Source organism: Callithrix jacchus, chromosome 2, assembly GCF_049354715.1.
Source record: "Callithrix jacchus isolate 240 chromosome 2, calJac240_pri, whole genome shotgun sequence".
NCBI classification, from domain to species: Eukaryota; Metazoa; Chordata; class Mammalia; order Primates; family Cebidae; genus Callithrix; species Callithrix jacchus.
Genome location: NC_133503.1, coordinates 121,541,897 through 121,561,720, shown reverse-complemented (window position 1 = coordinate 121,561,720; position 19,824 = coordinate 121,541,897). Strand labels below are relative to the sequence as shown.

At 36.7% G+C, this 19,824-nt stretch overlaps 1 long non-coding RNA gene across 4 annotated transcripts in view; it reads left to right on the top strand.

Moving 5' to 3' along the window:
* Nucleotides 1–19,824, top strand: part of LOC103791509 (uncharacterized) — a 520,065-nt gene that overhangs the window by 341,462 nt on the left and 158,779 nt on the right. For all 4 annotated transcript variants that reach the window (XR_008479638.2, XR_013532243.1, XR_013532242.1 and 1 more), the window contains one exon: nt 11,280–11,351. This is a non-coding gene — a long non-coding RNA (uncharacterized LOC103791509). The remainder of the gene's footprint in view (nt 1–11,279; nt 11,352–19,824) is intronic.

Below are 19,824 nucleotides of genomic sequence, written 5' to 3'. Positions count from 1 at the left end.
TTACTAATAGAAAAAGGTTTCTTTCTTCAGAACTGGATGTAAATTAAACACATGATTGCTTCATTGCAGTTATTTCACTGTCTATAAATTTATATTGAACATTTAAAAGCCAAAAATACTCTAATATGGAAATCCAGTGAACATTTGTTGTATTTCTTATCTTTTTATCTATCAAGCGACTATTTCCTTCTTTCTTTTTTTTCACCATTTAACACCTTTAAGAGAGAGGTTACATTTTGTTTTTCTATTCCTTTCTTTTTTGTTTCTCTTCTTAAAAAAAAAATATATATATATATTTCACAGTATCATATATATATATATAGTTGATACTGTGAAATCTTCCCCATAACTTCAAATGTAACTGTTCTGTTTATGTTCATAGTTATCATCTCCATGTACCTGTTTGTGTTTGTTGTATGTACATATACATATAACATCTATGTATTTATAAATAATATATGCCTATATTATCTGTATGCTTAATAAGCTGAATCACATTGTATATATACTTTTGCAATTTTCTTTTTTTACTCAATGTACTTTTGAAATAGACATGTTTTCTTATGTAATAATTTAGTACATTTATTTTAACTGCTAAGTAATTTTCCACCATATAAAGAAACCACAACCTCAATTTTTTTTGCACTACTCACTTTTCGATCTTTTGAATGTTGGCTCCTTCCGGCAGTTATCACTTGAAACTGCTCCATTAAAATCTACTCGATTTTTTAAAATATTCATTATTTTCAATCCATCCTTAGGTTTGGTACGGTTAATTACCCTAATTTTCTTGGAATTTCCTCTTCTTGATTTTCGATTTTGTGAAAGTACATCTTTCTTGATATCTTTGCTCTTCTCCTTTTTGTTGTTTAAATGTAGGTGTTTCCCAGAGGCATATCCTTACTTTTCTTCTTTCTCTCTTGACAGTCTCATTCATGTCATGGCTTCATATTGCAAATAACTCTCCAATCCATATTTGATTCATTTCCAGTTGTCTCCTGGACATTCCTAGTTAGATGTAATACTTGACCTAAATATGCACTTTTCCTCTTAAATTTGTTCCTCTTTCTCTGCTTCCTATTTAAATAAGTGGCAGTGCTACCATCTTAGCAATCATCCAGGCTCAAAAGCTTGGAATGATTAAGTCCCTTGGGTCTCATCAGTTGCCAGGACCTGCAAATTACTGTTCTATTCATCCTGCCAAATTGGTTCCCACTGCCACTACTCTAGTTTAAACCCCATGACTTCTAGGCTTTTCACAATAGTATAACTTGTTTTTGTGCTTCTAAGTGTCTTTCCACTTCCTAGGCATCCTCTATCCTGCTTGATTAATTTTCCTAAAGCATAGTTCTGTTCATCATATTTCCCTGTTTGAAAGCTTTTAACAGCTATTTCTTATAAAATGAAGTCCAAACGCTTTAAGCTGAAATTCTGCTTCTCCACAAATTGATTTGTTTGCCCCTTCAAACTTATTATTTCTCTATTTAATATGCCCCTTATGCCTTTCAAATTGGACACCTTACTCTTTCTGTTATCTGCTTGTATAGTCTGGGTTAAATACTGGTAACAAGCTGTTTCAAAAGCTGTGTCTCAAAATAACAAAAATTTATTTCGTACACAATTGATGTAGTCATTTTAGGTTAGCAAGAATGTTCTCTGTTCACTGCAGTCTCTCCAAGACCCAGGCTAAGGGAACAGCCACCATGTTGAATGTTGAGGCTCTCTATCATGTAGGAAATAACTCTAGAGGGTTTTGCACTAGCAATTAAACACTATGGAACAGAAGTGATAAACATCACTTCAATTCACAACTCCCTGGCCAGAATTAGTCACTTAGCTCGAACTCATCGTTAGAGAAACTAGAAAGTGCAAACCTATCTTGTGGAACAGAAGAAAAACAGATATTGATAAACAGCATTGAAGACCACCACAGTTGCCAATATATATTTTTATCATTTTTCTCCTGTAGACCAATGCTCATGAAACTTAAAATATTCTCCTTTCTCTTCTATTCTTCTTCAGATCCTGCTTACTCTTAATTCCCAGAACAGCTATCACATTTTCAATGAATTATTTCCTAATCATCCCATACAGACATATTCTCCCTCTCCTCTAATTTCTCATAGTCCTATATTTTTGAGATAAGATAAAAATTATCTGTGGTTATGCATTTAGTTCCTAGAGGTCAGGATACATTATTTTAGGCAAAGAAATATGTAGTCAAGGGTCAATAGACTACATATTTTTGTGTGTGAATACATAAATCCTACAAATTGAATCAGAGTGTAGTCTGATTACTTGGAGATTCATTTCTTTTGAAAGACTGGCTTCTTCTATTATCTATTTATAGGGGAGATGTTTATTCCTCATTATATATAAGGTTGGATACTATATATATATGCACACACATATACACACATATATAATAATTGTATATCTACATGTATGGTATATGTATATTTATATATCTTATGTATATATACATATAGTTAGCAGCTCATAGCTACTATGGTATAAATATAGAGTAAATTAATTATGAATCTGCCTTATTCTCACTCTTCTCACTCTGAAATTGCTGGCAGTGCTATTATAACTCTTTTCAGTCTTCTTTTCCAATAAGTGGTTTATTTGACCATTGCCCTTTGGTAGCAATAAGATAGATAGTCTAAGGGCTCTTTCCTATGTGAAATATTTTAAGGAATGTCCATAAAAGGAAAACACAACTGACAAGGTAAATTTAAAGTAGTGAAATCCTGTGCTTCTGTCCTTCCTTCCTTTCTTCTTTATCAAATATTTATTAGACACTGTTCTGTATATGGTACAGATAAGATACAATATGGGAATAGGCACAGACCCTGTCTTGGGGGAATCTTATAGCCCAGAAGGAGTAATAACATATACAACCTCCCTGCAATAACTTGACTTGAAATTACTATTTCCCCAATTATACACCTGGCCAATGCCTGCTCATGCTTTAAATCTCAGGTTAGGTGTTCTATCCTCTGGGAAGCCTTCCTTGATTTCTCAACTTTGCTCTAGCACTTCAGTAGCGTTTTCAGGGAGTAATTAATTATTTTTGAGGAAATAGCTCAGGAAAGTTTTAACAGAGGAAATGATTGAGAAAAAGTCTGAAAAAGGAGTGGGACTTTGCCAAGAAAAGCAAGAAGTAAGAAAATTGTCCTTATCCAAAGGTGACAAATATATGTTGAGCACAGAAATCTATGAGCAGATTTCTATTGCTAGAGCTTAAATCATAAAAACTGTTACGGGAAAAGAAGCTGGGAGATATGCAGGAATCCAATTCTGAATGGCTTGTGTGCCATGCTGTGGGGAATCTCTAATGAAATTCAAGAAGTGAAGTGGCATGGCCAGATTTACTTTTTAGAAATTATACTATTAATGAAGTACGCAGAGTAAACTTGAAGGTAGGAGAACTATTATGACATTTCCACGGGTGAGATAATTAGATTTCAAAGTAACATGATGGAAGGGGGTTCAGAAGAAGAAAATAGACACTTGGGGGAATAAAAAGAAAATATGCAGTAATAGCCTCCTTGTAGTAGGCAAGGGAGAATAAGAAATTGAGAATGTTATTTTGTTTTCTGACTTACACAATTCATGGCTAAAGATCACAGATGAAGAAATTACAGAAGAAAAAGCTGGTTTTGAGGTTGAATTAGTTAAATTGGGAACCTCGATTTTCTCTCTTAAGAAGAATGGGTTGACATTCACTGCAAAGAATCAAAGCATAGGAGTTGGTTACAGGTTTTGAGTGGCATGGTGCATGCTTTGAATTATGAGGGAAATGAGAATGGGAACTGACAAAGGACAAGTGAAACCTTTATGAGCAATGCAGAGAGGCAAGCTGAAGTTGCAGGGTAGGAACACTTAGTAGTCCCAGTCTACAAGTTTGTATTACTATTATTGTCAGTCAAACTCAGAGCTGAGTACAGGAATGGAAAATTCGTGTGATTAATCTAGGGTTAAAAGTATGTGACAAAATAATGTGGTTGAAAAGGTGTTGTAAGGTGTTTGTGAGCCTGTGTAGGGAAGAAAATAAAGCAATTAAGAAATAGGGTGGACTCATGAGGGGTTTTAAAGATTCTACAACAGGGGTGTCCAGTCTTTGGGCTTCCCTGGGCCACACTGGAAGAAGAAGAATTGTCTTGGGTTACACATAAAATGCACTATTACAAATGATAGTTGGTGAACTAAAAATAAAAATTATAAAAACATCTCATTATGTTTTAAGAAAGTTAATGAATTTATGTTGGGCCCCATTCCAAGCCATCCTGGGCTGCATGCGGCCTGTGGGTTGGACAAGATTGCTTTACAACATGGAATGGCATGTATAAAGAAAGTGGTTGCAGGAGGGAGGCAGAAAGGTAATGTGTGGTCAAAGGGCAGGAGAGTAGAATTTCTGATCTCCAAAGTAGGGAGAGTTTTGGTTCCTGAGAAAGTCTAAGAAGAGACATGAAAAAGGGCTAAGGGGGAAGAGTGGAGGGAAGCCCTTTAGAATTGAAGGCATAGCTGTGAAAGGAAGTTGAAGAGTTCTTTCACATGGACATTGAAATTGTTCAGGATAATGATGGGCATTCAGTCAGAAGAAACCTGTAATTTGGGTGGCCTCCATGATGAATATGAGGGGTATAACCTGGAAGCCAGATGGTGATGAACAAGTAAACTGATCTTTGGTGTAGAAGAAGGATATTTTTTGGGGGTGGGGCGGGTTATAGTGTAAGCATAAAAAAACTTGAAATTCCTTGAACAGGAGGTCAAAATGAGGAGGGGGTAAAGTGGGGGCATTTCATCATGCCCATGGTATGGAGGTATAAAAGAATGAAAGACTTTTAAAAGACTATAAAAATACTGCAAAGAAAGTACTTCCTTTGGAGAAAAGACAAATTTGAATTGGAGTAAGCAGTCAGAGGGGACAGTGTTCTGTAAAGAGGATTAAGGATGTAGCGTTTATGTCCTGAGATTAGTTAAAAAAGGAGAGGATCAAGAAGGAGACAAGAGAACAGAGTAGATGTTACATAAATTGCCAAAGATGGCTTCTGTGCATCTCATACTGTTTCCTTATTTATAGCTGGTGAGGACCCACTAGCCCAAAACCTCCATGCACTAAATTCAAATTCTTACACACCTAAGTACTTTAAATATTGCCCAAAGAAGACTATGTTTAGCCATTTAGAACTTGTCTGCTTTACCTATTTCATAAATGTTTACCTGGGTGATGGTCGTCAATTATAGGGTTGCATGGCATGAATGTAACTGACTGACCTTAAACATCCAAACTTTAGGCCCCAGTTATCCTGATGCTAGAAGTAGCTGAGACCTTGAGTTGCAAAACATGAGTAGAAATATACAGGGGCTTCTTTTTTGCTAGATGTAATAAAATATGAATACCAAATTAATATAACTAAGGAAAATATGATACTGAGAAATAAGGGTATGTTAACTCTTTTTAGAGAAATGAAAGATAATCATGGGGGAAAAGATTGCAATTGGCACTATAGTCTTTAACTAAATTGATATGTTTCTAATTTTTTTCATGTAATTTTGTCTGTTTCAATATATTATATTTTATGAACAATCTACGTAGACTTTTATATGCACTGGAGAAAACTGTATAATTTGGGGAATCCTATAGAGTATTCTTTTGTAAAACAGAACTTTTGAATAGTATTTGTTCAAAGCAAGTCACATATGAAAGTTTAAAAATCATACATGGAAATCAAGTGCTAATGCAGAGGTAGAAAAAGTGAATTTGTATCGATTTAGATCAAATAACAAATTTGATCCTTTGTACAAATGTTTGTTTAATAATTAGGATTCTCTTTGAAAGGATTTCCTTCTCTTCCAAACTTTCAGCATCTGTAGTTTAATATGTTTGGGATTCAGAATTGCATTTAGAAATAGAATCTATAAAATTATGTTTTTCTAAGGAATGTAGGTTGAAGTTTGTGTGTATGTTTGCATGTATGTACACCTATATGTGTGTTTGTATTGTGTTTATGCAAATGTGTGAGTGACTGTGCATTTGTGTTGGGTAAATATGTGTGACAAGGGGGCATTATAAAGATATTGTCAGATGCATTAAAGATAGGAAGGAAGAGCTAGAATTCTCAGGGCTGGAATTCACTCTCATGAGACTCGCAGCCTGATTAATGTTCTCTTATACTGTGAGGGTTCCAGTTATTTTCCAATCTGTGCTGGCTGCCTTTCTTTTGAATTTGAAACTTCTATTGCATTGGAGGAGAGCCGGACAATCTGACCCAATAGGTGGGGCAAACAGGCCTTAAATCATGTGTATTCTCAAGATAGTCACCAAGTTATTCTGAGATGACAGATGAGGGCAGACAAAGCTTTTGTGCCTACCAGGTGGAGGTAAATTAAGCTAGGGCAAGAAGGAACAAGATGGAGAGCAACAGTGCAGGGCCAGGTTGCTCATTCCCAGCTTCATTTCTTTAAGTTTTTAAATGGCCACCTGATTTAAGTTAAATCTCATAAATTCTGGCATAAAATTCTATAGTATAACATGAGTCATTTTAAGCAAAATCAGAGTTATTAGCTTATTGCATGACCCTAATCAATACCCTCTGGTTTACTTCGTAAAACAGCAGCAAACTCATAAATCAAGCGCTTTGCTTTGTATTTTAAATTAAACTGAGACAATATGGTTGGGAACTTTCCTAAACGAATGTATTTACAAAATTTAAAATTTCAAACTGTGTTAAATCAAATTTTTAATAGGAGAAAAAATATTTTTTAAAGAAATTATATGCATAGGTCAATGTAAAGGATTCTGTCACACTTTTTGAAAGTTTAATTCTTTGTCACTCATGCAGCATTCTTCCTAAGAATAGAATACTAATAATTTCTGCCTGCAGAGAATCATGAAGACTTGGTAGTTAATGAAAACTAACCATGAGAAAGAACAAAAGCCAACACGTTTCTGCAATCTAATTATCTTAGCATGATTAGCTGTTTTCTAGATTTAGTGCCTAAATCCTTTTTTTCCAAACTTAAATTTCATAGTCTTTTTGATTACACAAATATGATAGTCTATCATATATGTGAACTGGAGAGAGCACATAAGAAATCATTAAATTCACCTGGATTTCTTTGTTTCTTTTTAACTTCATCTCCACCCCCTAAGTTTTGAATGCAAATTAAAAATACTGCTTCTCTGCAGACAATCACACCATCACTGTTTCTTCCTTCTCACTAAAATTCAATGTCTAAGATGTGTCTAAATAAAAACAAAGAAATCACACATTTGAAGATAATTAGTGGTTTTGCTTGAGAAAGATTTATCCATTCTCAAGACATTTATCTATGTCCATAGCAATCAGTGTTAATCATTTGGGTATATCCAAACACTTGACTGAGGTTCACATTTTGCCTCTCAAAAGTATTAGTTCATAATTCATTAAATTTGTTTAAGCCTCAGGGAGCAAGAGAGCAAATAGCCCAAGATACTTTCTTCTTGACCACTAATGTAAGTATGGTTAAAGCCAAAGAAAAGGCCAGTAAATGAGAAAAATGCAAATGTTCATCATATTCCATTGCTGTTTTGACACAGCAATTAGATTTGTGCAGAACAGCAAGATTGTTCCAATTCTATTCTCCCAAACATAAGTCTTAAAAAAAGGAGGTTACATTTGTGACTGTAGCTCGTGGAGCATCCAATCTGGCATCCTGAAAATCCATATGTAAGCCACACTTATATCTTAAACCTGTCAAACAAATAAATGTACAGAAGCAGTAATTTATGTACTTTATAGACTGTTTTGCCCTTTTAGAGCAAAAGCCTAATTTTCAAGTGTTGCTATTTTAACTTCTGGCAGTGCCTGGGAGATAACTGAGGTTCAAAATGTGAATTTTACAAGTAAAATGTGATTCAAAAATTGATTTACCCTGTTCTCACTACATGTGAGACAGAGAAGAGAAATGCTGGGTGTTTGTGAGCTTTAGGCAAGGGGAAACATATTGCTAAGTACAGAAGCCACGCAAAACTTTGCGGGTTTTCAGTTTAGAAGTGAACTTGAGCCTTTCCCAGTTCAAGTTCTGTTTAGGGCCGGCAAAACATGACTTTCTGATTCAAAGAAATAAGGCTTAAAAAGGCTTATAAAACAGGCTCACAGGCTTCTTGTACATCAAATAGCTCTTACACAATGGCATTTAGATGATTTAAGTGTAAATGAATCAAAGACATATGGATTGCATTTCCCTTGAAATACGCATGGGTTTTAAAATGAAGGGAAAACACACTTGCCAAAATCCTTTTTGGGTTGTACAGCATCAAAAACATTTGGAAAATGACTTTAAATGTTTGGAAGAACCCCAGACATCGGGTTCAGCCACCCCTGGAGATTAAATCAGTGTCCTTCATCCACTGATAACTAGTTCCCTGTTTTGCAAAGACATTTCTTAAAAATGTCAAGTCCCAAACCTGACACTCCTGAAAACTGACTTTCTTAATGCTTGAATTGCTAATTCAATGATAGGATCTTATTATGTAGTCTTCCCCAGAGATCAGGAATCCATTTTGTGTTAGTTAAGCCACCAGAAGTACATTTCAATTTTACCCAATTTTTCAAGTGTGGTTAAAAATGTAAGTTCTCTCTGTCCTGGAGGTAAAAATTAATGTTTCTAGGGAGCCAAAAGGAAATCGAGTTTTCAAGTTGAATGAAAGAACTAAATGATCAGAAGATAAAAATGGAAAACTTGTTTGTTGTAAATGTATTCAGGCAGCAGTTCTGACATCACATAGCTGTTAGCATACTTATTTAAGAAAAAGAAAAGGAAGAAAGGAAGGGAGGAAAGAAAAGGAAGAAGAGAGGGATGAAAGAAGGAAGGAAAGGAGAAAGAATGGAAAAACAACTGGGTGGTAAAGTACCTTTGGAACCAAAAAATGATTGAATGAAGTGCAAAAATAAATTAGATTTAACAGAAATAGGCAGTTTCATGAAAGTAGCTAGAGAGCAATAAGACAAAAACACCAATTACAACAAATTCAAACAGACCAATGCATAGGAAGGTGACATGGTGACGTGAATGAAAAAATGAGTTGGCGTAAGTGATGAACAAGGCATCAAAAGGAACTAGAGAAGGGGTGCTATAATGTTAAAAGAAAATGAATTAAATGTTGAAACCGAGAACAAAGAAAAATCACAAGACGATACCTAAACTGAGAGAAAGGCTACAAAGGCACTTAGTAACTGAGCTGAGGGGAGTATAAGAAGAGATCATATAAAACAAGTGAAGGGCTGTTATTTAAGTCTGTGCAGCCAAACAGCTTCTATTAAAAAGACTAGATCAGATTTTGCATGCACTTATGATGTGAGAGAAAACAGCTTTCAAAATTGTTTAATGACCTCCCGATAGAAAGGTTAACAGGATTATCACACAGTTCACTGGAGGATGGACAGCAACTCTCAGCATGTCCCTCACTTAACATGTGATTCCAATATTCTTCTTTACAGGGAGGTGCAAAATCATCGTGCTACTCAAAAGCATTAGTTGAAAAGTCAGGATGCTTTTAATGAGGGAAGTTCAACATAAAAGGGAAATGAGGAAGGGAAGAAAATGGGTACTATAAGCTGAGCTCTTTTAGCATCATTCTGCCCAACTAACTATGGGAGTGTTTGGGAAGGTTGAACCCTCTAGAAATTTTAGTTTGCTCTGGTCTCCTCACATCTGGAGATGTCTGCATCCTAGGTAACTACTGTAACATGCTTTGCTTCTGACATGGTACTGCTCCTCTGTTCTGCTCTCCAACCGTTTCTTGTTAAAAAGTTGGGAAGTATTCTCCACCTTCTCTTCTGTTACATAGACCACAAAGCAGTACTGCTTTGCATTGTCAGTGTGTTGTGGAGACTAATGAGAAGGGTCTTTACGACAGGTTGGCCTCTGCTAGTTGTGGCATTAGTACCAGCCAGTTGTGGGAGAGCAGTGATGGGAAAGGGAAGAAAGCAGTCCAGAAAATATTCTGAGCAATATTCATCAGTTGTTGAAGAACAAATCATACGTTTTCTGTTTGGACCACCCATTATTTTTGCCCTAGACTTAGATTCTCTTACTTCTGGGAAATTGTATTAATCAGGGTAATCAGTGCCAAGTCCTGTAACAAAACAACCTAAAAATCTTAGGGACTTCAGGTTTTTCTTTTGGCAGCTTTCCATTCCATGATTCTGAAATCCCAATTCTTCCATCTTGTGGTGGAATTATTTTCTAGGGCCTCTGCAGAATTTTCTGCTGTATCATCTGTATTTAGCTGGCTGGCTAACAAAGAGTGAGGAAGATCACATGACACATTTTGTAGCCATGACTGTATGTGGTGAACATTACTTCCATGACAGGACCCCAGTCTTAACTGCAAATGATGCTGGGAAATGTAGTTTTCCTAAGTGCTCAGGAAGAAAAAGTGTGATTGGTGAATATTTAGCTAGTCTCTGCCATATTCACGAAGGGGCTTTTCCATCCCTAATGTAAATTAACCCTCAGTGGATCTGTCTTCCCAGCCTTTCTATAGTTCAGATATGTCTGAATTCAGAACACTATTTAATGTGGAAACTGAGAAAGGTTAAGGTATACATAGTTAATAAGTGACAGACCTGAAATGTAATTCAAATTTGCCTGAATCTCAAGTTATGTGCTGCCTTCAAATTTTATACTTCTGGAAGTGGCATCAGGAACAACATCAGATTGGGAGGAACTTGACTCCTCTGCACCCTTGGAGTCCTCTGAGATATCAGAACTTCAGTGGCATCAAAGGTTTGGTTCAGTTACTACTATAATTAAGGGAAGTTAAGGGTACTTCTCCTGAGGTTACAGAGGAAACTGAGATTGATATTGTCTTACAGTGGCAAGGAAGTGAAATCATTGGGAAATAGTCAACATCTCCTCCTCCAAGTTGGATACAGGAAGATAGCCATGTTAAATGGGCTCAGAAAATATCTACACCTCTTTTTCGCCTTTCTTCAGAAGGCTGAGGAAAAAGTTAAGGCCATTGAGAAGGAAAGACAAGATGGGGCCTGGATTTTAGCATCATGCTTACACTGTAGCTTTTCTTTTTTGGCAACTACATGGGTATGAATGTATTTTTAACCTCATAGAGCCTCAGTTTTCTTGTCAATGAAATGGGGATAGTGAAATGCAAAGTAGTATGAATTAAATAATTTACACTAGTACTATGCCTAAAAAATCAGAGGCATTGCAACTAAAGATTTCTCCATTTTTCTTTTTATTAACACTTTTTCTTTCATACCTAGGCCATCAAGGGGAGGCATGATGGTGGAAAGACAATTTTCCTGGATGCTATGAAAGTTCCATGAGACATAAAGGTAAATAAATAAATAATCAATTTTTTTATTTATCCATTTATTCTTTCAATAATTCATTCATTCTTTCACACACCTACCAATATCTACTCACTACTGACAAAACATCACAGTGGATAATAGAGAAATCTGAAATGGATTATGTGACCCCTGCTCTGAAGATCTGTGTCCTCTAGTGGAGTAGCAGGCATATGCAAAAGTCAAGGTAATTACAAGGTGAAATATGATAAATGACATATTTAAATTAGGTACTGTGGTAGTGCAGAAGAGGGAGACTAGAGCAGGGAATGTGAAAAGTTTAAGAGAAGCAGCAGCATTTATTTGGAACTTGAAGAGTGGTAGTTCTGGGATTTTGTTATAGGATAAATTTCAGAGCAATAATCTTATTGGCAGGAGGCAAGAGTAAGTCTTTTGAAGCTAGACCTGTATGGCATGAACACCAGTTTTCTTAGAATGGTTATTACAGATCAATAAAAATGACTCAAGTTTTAAAGATGCTTTTATTCACAGTCATAAAATTATAAAAATTAAAAAATTTTTATATAACGTTTCTTACTTCTTTATACATATTTACCAAAATGTTAATAATGGATACTATTTTAGTTAGTTTGCTTGAGGGCCTGTATTCTTTGGCTGCCATAACAAAATACTGTAGGCTGGGTGGTTTAAATGATGGAAATTTATTTTCTCACAGTTGTGGAAAATAGACATCTGAGGTCAGGGGCCAGCCTGGTCAGGTTCTGGTGAGGGATCTTTTCCTGGCTTACAGATGGCCACCATCTCACTGTGTTCTCACATGGCAGAAAGAAGACTCTGATATCTTTTTGTCTTCTCATTAGGGCACCAGACCTATGGGGTCAGAGACCTACCTTTATGACCTCATTCAACCTTAATCATCTTCTTTAAGTACCCATCTCCAAATATAGTCACATGGCAAGTTAGGGCTTCAACATATGAATGTAGGGTGAGGTGGGAACAACTCAGTCCATAGCAGGGGCTGATGGAATTCACCCCTTGGTGCTTTCTCTGCCTTGGAAACATAGGTATAATCCCATTTGAGGACAGATCAGAGGGGTAATAGGAACAGAATGATTTGCTTTACCCAATAATGCCTCAGAGTTGTCACAATTAAAAAGCTCAAATGTACAATGTCAGTATGATTCGTATACTGGAAAGGCAGTATCTATTTGAAATAGTAAACTAACTGACCTAGTCTTCCCTGTTAGAGAAACCTTTGAAGATTCTCATAAGACCAGATATAAATTTCAGAATTTTCATTGCTAGTTTGCTAGAAAATCCACACAAATTTTTACAGGCTAGCTGACATTGTTACAGCTGTGTTGGATTTTGTTTTTTCATGCAGGTAATAGGTATTTTTCATTCTATACAATTTAATCATGGTTAATGTCATGTTTTCCAAAATAAATGTATATGGCTTGTAGCAATAAAAATAATCACTCTTAGTTGACTAAGGAGTGTGAGGACATCTAAACGTTTGCAAGAAGTTGAGAGTTAATTTCAAAGAGATGCCATCTTTCAAAAGTAACTACCTATTTGGAAAAATGTTGCCAATAAAATATAATAAGAGGTTCTGATTCTTTTCAAGTTTAGTTCATGTATCATGACTATAATTGTGCTTCATAATTCACATTCAATTCTCACTTTACTAGTTTTGTATTTAATACAGATACATTGTGGTATAAAAAGATAATTTGAACTGGATAACTGTTGGTGTTAGACTGTTTATTTTTGTGGCCCCTCAGTCAGAACCATCCCTGGGGAAATCTTGGCCCTGGGGAAATCACATGGGGTGCTCTTTTTCCTCTACTTTGGCATTTTCATGCAACAGAAAGGATGCTCAGCTGAACAGCAATACTCTGGAAGGGAAACGAAATCACAGATGGGCCAAGTGCAGTTTAGGAGGTGTGTGTGGAAGGAGGAGCAGGGCCAAGACAGGCTTTGGCCCATAAGGGACTTTGTTAGAATTAGAAAAAAACATACCACTTCCCCTGGGTGGACACAGCCAGCCTCATGACAGGGTATGTGGTTTGGCAAAGAGAGTGGAATGCTGGACTTCAGCTCCCATTTGCCCCTTCAGGTGGGCAATTATCTGCAGTGGTTTGGGTCAGAGCCAAATTGAAGACTAAATGGAGAGAACAGCTCTTAACAGTATCATACCTTGCACATAATAAGTAGCTGGAAGATGATGAGTATGAGTGAATAATTTAATCATGATTCTATTTGAACAGTACTCAATTCTTTGTAGAAGATGATATTCCAGATTGAGCTTACAAGTCTAGATTCTGAAGCTTTTCTGATAATCTGAAGAAAAGTGTTTATGAGCAGTGTGGTCAATTTGTAAAATTTTCCTCTTGAGTAAGATGAATGATAGTCTCAGAAAAAAAATAAAGAAGGATTTGTGTTATTTAGTCCATTTTCTGATCTGTCCAGGTAAATTTGAATATGGGATTATCTACATTTTTGTGTGAAATAAAATGATATTTTCCCTTTCTCAAGTTAGTTCAACACAATTTTATGTAACATCTCCTGAGAGGAGAGTGCTGTGCAAAGCCAGAGGCTGAGATGATGAGTGATAAAGCCTTTCCCCTTAGTGTTCCTTTACAGCTATGAGAGGGATTGAAATATATGCTCAAGGGACAACACAATGGTTTCCTCTTCAGGTCCAAGACAAGATACATAATTTTTAGGGCTCCAGTGCAAAATGATAAGATGGGTCCTGGCATGGTACAGAAGTCAGTCTCCCCTTCCCTTTGGCTACTGTCCCTATCCTTGGTGCAAAGGTAACCTCTAAGGGATCACAGCCTCTGGACTGGACCATGCTCAGTTCCTGGATCTAGGATAGGCAAGAAGTACTTTCCCAATTCCTAAACAAAGCCAGGGCACTGTCAGCCCAAGGGAGGGACAGATATCCATCTACTCACCCTGAGATGCCACAGGCACCAGCATCTCACTCACACAAAGATCCCATTCTAAGGGAATCAAAACAGATATAATTTTTAAAGTTGACCTTAAAGACTCTCATTTCAACAGTTCTAGAAGAAAACAAAAGGCAATATAGGCAGAGATTGCTCCCTGAGGAAAAAGTATAAATGTGAAAATCCAGTCTTGTGTAGGGATTGCTGTTCAACAGAGGGCTCTGCTGATTTGGGGATAGCTGGAGATAAGTATAGGATATTTCTTCACTCAGTAATCATTTACTAAGTGCTGACTAGGTCTCAGGCCTTGTGTTAAGTGCTGCTCGTGTAATATTAAGCAAAATAAGATATGTTCCTTACCTTCATGAAACTTAGAAGCTCATGGAAAAATTAAGGTCATGTTGAGGAGGTTCTAGAATGTCCTTTACATTCAGGGTTTCTCTTTTGACCTGAAAATCCCTCATGTTAGAAACATTTGTCTTTTTTCAAATGTTGCAGAAGTTGCCAAATGTGGGCAACTTCCACCACTGCCATCCCTAAATTTAAATGATTTATTTTTCTACATTGTCTTTACTACTATGTGTTCCTATCACTCTAATGCTGAAGTCTAATATATTTTAAACTTCTTTCCACTGTTTGCTAGTAATAGTGAAGACAGGAGTATGTTACTGAGGATGACTTTGCCAGAAGGTCACTTATAGTTTGATTGCTTGGAATGCAAAGCATATTACCCACTGTTTAACATCACTCACCAGTCCCTAGAAACATATTTAGTCCATATGTACCTGCAGTAAGTTCTATCAAATGTGACTACCACATGAGAGAATGATTCTAAAAGAAAACCCACCAAAGAAATTCTGAGAAAATACGATTTGTGATTTACCAGAAACAGATCTTTCCTGCTGTAACAGGAAAGAGTTGTCCTTTGGTCATTTCCCGCAATAGGTCAGTCCTGCTCTCTAAGGTGAAGAATGGGTGCTAAGATAACCCTGAGGCTTGGATGTGGAAGGAATGAAGTACAAAAGTGGAGACACATGAGGCAGCAGAGTTGAGGCAGGTCTGGTTTGGCATGGGTGGCGGAAAGGGATATAGTAGTGGGTGACTATGGGCCACCAGAAGACAGGGGGTACCTGAATGATGATAGACATGAAGACTGAGAAATTGAGAAGAGAGGATGACATTAGGAGGGAGGGGGCCAAATTGTTATTTCCCAACTTCACAGGAATTGTGGCAGTGCCAACGTTTTGCCCAGCTACTGAAAGCCATCCTGGAAACTGTCCAGGTAATAGGAGCAGAAAAGAACATAGGATTAGTGAGAAGAAATGAGGCTATGTTATGTGGAGTATATTATAGAATGTGTGCTCCACATGGGTAGAGAAAGTGTCTTGTTCATTGCTTCCTTCCTGGTGCTTAACCCAGTTCCTTGCACTCTGGAGGGGGTAAATATATGTATGTGTGTGTAAGTGTGTATTATATAATTAAGAAATAAGTGGGAAGACCTTTCTAAGTGGATGTGGAGTTTTAAAAAGTCAAATCCATGGGCTTTTTGCAGCTGATTAAGCTGCTCTGATGGTTATAAGTGAAGATTTTTGAAGAGTGTGGTTGTCTGAATTCAGGTGCCAACTGTCACCATCTCTGTAACAATGGGCAAGTTTTGGTGCCAGTTTCTTCTTTCATGAAATGTGGGCAATTACAGCATTTGCTTCATGGGATAAAAGTGAAGAGAGGATGAGATAATGCAAAGCATTTTGGGCCTAGCACATAGTGAGTGCTCAGTACATTGTAGATGTGATGATGAGGATGGTGACAACTTTGCTATTGAAAGCAATTCCCAGCTCTATAGACAGGTTTCAAGTTTTCCAAAGATAAGACCACACTCTGCCCTTGCCAAATCTGAAGGAAGAAGGGAATGATCTCTCCAAGAATCTTCTTTAGCCATCTTGGAAGGGTGTGTGTGGCCCCGAGTCTGGCAGGGACAGAGCTGAACAGAGCTGTTCACAGCAAATCTGTGATGATGATCTTCTCATCTGTCTTCTAAGCTGTAGGCGGCTCCTTCTTTGGGAAGCAAGTTATAATCAGAACTTGGAACAAGCTACCCTCCAAACAATGCTCTCATTGCCTTTTCTGCCATTTAATTAATGCCAGTCTAATTTTACAGAAAGTATATAAATATGATTTATGCATATTTGTACCTATATTTTTCTGTGAGCCTTCCATGAGGTACATAGCAATGTAAATCATATTCTTCTGATAAATACCTCTGGCCTGAATACTTAACGTTATTTTTATAGCCACATTTGGGTAATTTAGCAAGTAGAGGGATGGATATTGCTTAACCTAACCTTCAAGTTCTCAATGACTAGAACCAAGAAGTGAACCTCTTATTTCTTTCAGATTATATTTTGCTGGGGGATTTAGGTAGATTTCAGCTGAAAGCATTCAAGATCCCTTTTGCTAATGCTTTCTTTCTAGTTCTTGTCAATCTAACTCAAGAAACAGACAGCAGTCTATGGACTGCCACTTGAAGGTTATGAGGACTGCCACTTGAAGGTTATGATCTGTGCATTCTGTTTTTAGCTTCACTTTTAGTGAATATAAAATTAAGTCAGGCCATGATTTAAATGCCCTCAAATCCTGAGTAAGTTTCCTTACAACTTCTGCAACTTATAGCAAGAACCAATTGGGTGCACTGGAGTGACTTTGCTGAGCTTCCTTTGTATTGTATCTGTAAGCATGGGCATAAATGAGCAGGTTTTATTAGAGGTAACTTTGAAGAATTGGGAGAAATGTCTTTTCTTTTTACCAAACATGGATTTTAAAAATTACACAGAAATCAGCATTGTCAAGTCTCACGAAGTGCAATCATAAGCAGAAGGCTTGAAACCTGTTTTTGCTTAAAGCCTTTATTTGATTTAGTAAAAACAACAGCTATAAATTGTATTCAAAAGCACTTTGATCCCTTTGCAACAGTATTATTACAAAAGCAGGGGTCTACAAAACATTTCCCCTTTTTCATTTGGGTCAATTTTCCATAGGCTTCCCAAATCATCTAAGCCTGTGTTTATAATTCCAGAGACAAAGGGTTGTTCACGCTGCAGTGCCTGACATTTGAAACTTGGTATTGTTAGACAATGATTGTAGCATTAATCTTACATTTATCTTCTTGAAATCTACCATGGAAATAAGAGAATCCAAGAGTTGAAAATGCAAAAATGTGTTGTTAGAATATTTAATACAAACATTCCTAGTCTATCTTCCTCCTAAAAGTTTCCAATTTATTTAATCTTTTCCCTTTATTCTTTGTTTCCCCAAAATGATATTTTAATGCTTGAAATGCTGGTAGTCAGTATCTACAATTGATACTCCATAGGGATGTAAATAGTAATAACAGGACAGCAAGTTGAGGGATATATCTTTGGCTAAAACTTTACCATAATAATAATTCTTGAATGGCTATAATGACATTTGATTTTCTTTTGATGTTACCATGTCACATAAATCAAGTAGCTCATTGATTCTTCCTTGTCCTTTTACCAAATTATGCCCCAGAATAGATGGATTTTAAATATTCTTCAAATTCTTTGTTTAACAAATATATAATCATATTTGTGATCTACGTGACAAAGGATGCATGCAAGTTATAAAGCTATAATTTTGCTTTTATTTTTCATCAATCCCTCAAGAAATCAAGGCAAATTGAAGAATCTATTTTAAATGTGATGACATTGAGGTGTAGAAGGTTAAATAGCTGGCTTGCTAGATGGTCAGCGACATAGCAGTTAGAGGGAGTCAGGCCTCCTGCTCCCTATGCACAAGATTCTCCTTACTATGCTGCACAAAATGTTAATTGTCAGACAAACCTCTAAGAGGTAGAGGGTTGGCCAATTCTGTGATAAGACAGCTATAGGGAGCAAAGGATTCTCATTCTCTGAAGTTTATTATGGCATTTCTGGACATCTGGCTCCCTGGATGCTTCCCTGAATTAGTCTTAAGGTGTAATGGTGATTTCAGGCATGCTAGAATATAGCATCAGAGACCTGGGGAGGTCCAGGTAGTGGACTGGAATAGCTGCAGCTATTAACTATCTAGGTCATCCTTTATACAGGGTTGCAATGTACACTCTAGCTTCTGACTTCAGTGCTGACAGAAAGGGGAAAAAAAATCCATCCTGGTAAAATGTAGTCAGACAGCAGTTTGTCTTTCCAAAACATTATTAGGTATTATTACAGAATGTGAACACCTTTCATTTCTGACAAACAGGAAATGTATGCTGCACTACTGGTATGTCAATCAGAGTGATAGCATCAATTTTATGGTTTTTAATTCATCCCCACCTCCTGCCGAGCCTTTTGCTCATCCCAAATTATGAATCTTAAAAGGTACATGATTAAGATGAAAAAAAAAATGTCTCTGCCTGTGTGAACTCCTGTGTGAAGAGCATGGAGCCAGATGTTTAAGAGATTTATAAAGCAGGTGCTGACCACTCAGTGAATGGACAAGCAACTTACTTTTCCTGAAGCTGGGAGTGCCCCTGCATGCTTTCACTGTGGTACTTTGCTAGTAGCTCAAGCAGATCTTTTTTTATATGCATTGCCACCTTTGAATTTGTAAGAAACGGAAAGAAAATAATGTACTTTAAATGCTATATTTGTCCGTCCATGATGCTTCAAAATTACATTTTCATTTTAAGTTTTGAGTGTCTATTTCTTTAACTGTGATGTTTTGTTGCTTTTTGATGTATTAAATAAATACAAAGCTAATCCTGGAGCCTAGCTTTGAATGAATCAAAGCAATGTCTCTCACAATTCTTTTCTTTCCACCCCTTAATTCTTTTCTTCAACACATAATGAAAATAAAGAGCATTGTTAGTTCGGTATAAAGTGAGACTGTTTAAAAATAAATAAATAACGTGTGCTTATGTGGTGTGCGCACACACATACACACACAATCTACTTCACAACAGGGGGTTTGGGAGCCTGGGGTGTCTGAATCTGTCCTCCCATGCTCCTCTCTTGTTTCTGGTGAGGAGCCATTTTTCTTGTTTTCCCTATGCAGCTCCACCTGGACTCCATTTGCTGCCACAAACTCTGCAAATATCACACACTTATTTAAGATTTAGGAATGTGATCTTATAGTTACTGATTGGGAGGTGAAGCAATAATTAGCATTGGTCAAAGTCAATTTATTCTCCTGATTCTGAGTCCTAAGAGAATATTTCATTGTTGACAGTTCTCTATTTGCTGATAGCACATGGTGACATATTTCATGGATCTTTAATGAGAATGCTTGCTGTGTGGTGGCCTCCATGTTTAAATCACTCTTGGCCATGTCAGCCTTAACCTTAACATTTTTAATACTTGAGTGTTTTGGCAAGAGTGTATGGGGTCCTCCAGTCACTCACATGGCATTTTGTTGTACACAATTTTTCATTCTGCTTTTACCACTACTTCTTTATGATTCAGAATTAAAGTATGCTGTTTCTCTTCCATGCAAGACAGCAAATATAAAAAATAAGCAAGAACATGTCTTTCTCTGGTGGG